Raw genomic sequence first — 3,305 nt, forward strand, 5'->3', positions numbered from 1 at the left:
TGACTCTCTGACATATCTTCCGCCATCTGTCTGTCTGTCTGTCTGTCTCGGTCGGGGGTATAGAGAACTAATTTTTCATGATAATTCAGGGACATCTTGTGTATTATTAGAAGCGATTCCTGTTTTGCTTCCGTCATTCCGATTAGTTGTCCCCATCCGAAAACAGTACAGTATCGTAGAGAGACAGACTGATAAACAGGGTGAAAAAAGAAGGAAAAAAACGAACAAACAAACAAACAAAAAAACCTCAAAAACATAAGTGACGAACAGATGATTTATTTTTTTATCAAACAGAATCCCAAGTGGAGTGATGGCCTGGAGGTAACGCGTCCACCAAGGAAGCGAGAGAATCTGAGCGAGCTGGTTCGAATCACGGCTCAACCGCCGATATTTTCTCCCCCTCCACTAGACCTTGAGTGGCGGTCTGGACGCTAGTCATTCGGATTGAGACGATAAACCGAGGTCTGGTGTGCAGCATGCACTTAGCGCGCGTAAAAGAACCCACGGCAACAAAAGGGTTGTTCCTGGCAAAATTCTGTAGAAAAATCCAATTCGATAGGAAAAACAAAATAAAACTGCACGCAGGAAAAAAATACACAAAAAAAACGGGTGGCGCTGTAATGTAGCGACGCGCTCTCCCTGGGGAGGGCAGCCCGAATTTCAAACAGAGAAATCTGTTGTGATAAAAAGAAATACAAATACAACAGCCCAAAAGATCACAAAAAAACATAAACGACGAGAGTTTAGATAACGTAAAAAAAAAAGAAGAAAAAAGCAAACAAAGTATACTGAATCAACACATATGCTGAAAAATGAATCATCTGAGGACAGTCATTCCGGGTCTGTACAGAGATGATACAACTTGATACGAAGGACAGTGCAATGTTTTTTTTTTCTTTTCTGGTCAGAGCGGATGTCAAAGGCTATTAACCCCTGTTCTGCTGAACTCTGGTGGAATGAGATCAGAAAGGCACCAGTTTTAATAACTAGCTATTCCAGCAATGTGCAAAACTTTCATCATTTCTAAATTATAATCGTGATGTTATCGAATTTGCTGACCAAAGGCAACGCATTGCCAGGAGGAATACCAAATTAATAAAGAATGGTGACTAACATCCTGACCTGTGATCTCAGCCTTATGTTAGTGATGTGACAGCCCTCTCAGTGACGAAAACAATGGTCAGCAAAAGTCAACGTGTTAATCCTTTCACCGCCAGTCAATTTAGAGTTAAAAAAAATTACCTTGTGGTATACACACAGAAAAGACAATGGCTAAGAATAGCTGGGGATTCTCCCTGCGATGTATTGAAAATATGCCCTGTCCTGCCACCGAACATTAAGTGCAGTAGGTTCATGGATAACAGACCAATGAATGGTCACCTTTCAGTGACATGGGTCCTCTACCACGCCTTTGCATAAATGCGAGCTTGGCGGTGAAAGGGTTAAACTGGCTAAAAAAACAAACAAACTAGCTTTCTTCGCGAATTCTTGCCACATCATATTGAGCCAGCTGATAAAAATCTACACAGTGGCTGTAAGTGGAAGTGTGAAATCTTGGAGAGCGGCTGATCACATCCAGATTGTTCATTAAAAATGAACACACCAGTTCATAGAGGAGCTGGCATAGAGTTTACCATCTTTTCCAGAAACAGCCAGTAGCAGACAGAGTCTGCAAAAACAAACCTTCAGTCAACACCACCTCTTCTTCTTCTTTTGCGTTCGTGGGCTGCAACTCCCACGTTCACTCGAATGTACACGAGTGGTTTTTTTTTTTTACGTGTATGACGATTTTTACCCCGCCATGTAGGCAGCCGTACTCCGCTTTCGGGGTATGCATGCTGGGTATGTTCTTGTTTTCATCATAACCCACCGAACGCTGACATGGATTTACATGGATCTTTAACGTGCAGTATTTGATCTTCTGCTTGCCGTATACACACGAAGGGGGTTCAGGCATTAGCAGGTCAGCACATATGTTGACCTGGGAGATCGGAAAAATCTCCACCCCTTTACCCACCAGGCGCCGTTACCGAGATTCGAATCCGGGACTCTCAGATTGAAAGTCCAACGTTTTAACCACTCGGCTATTGTGACCGTCAATCAACACCAAAGGTGTGTGCAGGTTTAACAAAAGTGACCCGAATATGCAAAGAAAAAAAAGAAAAGGTAATGACATATATAAAAAATTTTTTTTTTAAAGACAGAAAAATAAAGCGAAAGATCGCAATGCTTTAAGTCAATCCTTTCCAAAGACCATAGTCTGTCAGACTGTTTTTTGTTTGTTTGTTTGTTTGACTGATTATTTTTCAAGAACTTTGAACCACGACAGTATTTTCTGACTAAGCACACACACACACACACACAGAGAGAGAGAGAGAGAGAGAGAGAGAGAGAGAGAGGAAGAAGAAGAAGAAGAAGAAAATCCGACCATAAGAGAGAGAGAGGGAGAGAGAGAGAGAGACAAGACAAGACAAGACAAGACAAATTATTATCGAGGACAATAGATAAGCACTGGCGCGCTTTTTTTCATCCAGTCCCCGCCCTGAAACAGGGTCTACACTACCCAATACTACATTATATATGTCATTGCATGCACTACACAATGCTACTTAAAGTCATAGAATGCGAATACTATACTACATAAAGGCATAAGCATGGTGAGAGAGAGAGAGAGAGAGAGAGAGAGAGAGAGAGAGAGAGAGAGAGAGAGAGAAGAAAATCCGACCAAAGAACAAAACTAAACAAAACAAAACAAAGTTTACGCGTCTTCCTTAGTTAAAAGACAACCTTCTAGGACTAACGTATTGAACTTTTTTTTTCTTTTTCTTTTTTTCATTTTTTTTTTTAAGATCCACCTTCCCTTTCCTTCCCCTCTTTGGGGAGGTGGGTCTATAACAGAGCCTGACTGACAGGGCAGACACAGACAAGAATCGGAGCAATAACACACACACACACACACACACACACACACACACACACACACACACACACACACACACACACACACACACACACCAGCGCGTGCATGCAAACCCTAATCGATCACTTTCAGTTTCAGTAGCTCAAGGAAGCGTCACTGCGTTCGGACAAATCCATATACGCTACACCACATCTGCCAAGCAGATGCCTGGCCAGCAGCGTAACCCAACGCGCTTAGTCAGGCCTTAAGACAGAGAGAGAAAAAAGTAAATAGATAATAGATAAATACATAAAAAAAGAACTAATAGATAAATAAATAAATAAATAAATACGACAACAATGATGATAAGCAAATAAATGTAAAACATGCAGACACACATTCACAC

This window comes from Babylonia areolata, chromosome 2 (genome assembly GCF_041734735.1).
Source record: "Babylonia areolata isolate BAREFJ2019XMU chromosome 2, ASM4173473v1, whole genome shotgun sequence".
NCBI classification, from domain to species: Eukaryota; Metazoa; Mollusca; class Gastropoda; order Neogastropoda; family Buccinidae; genus Babylonia; species Babylonia areolata.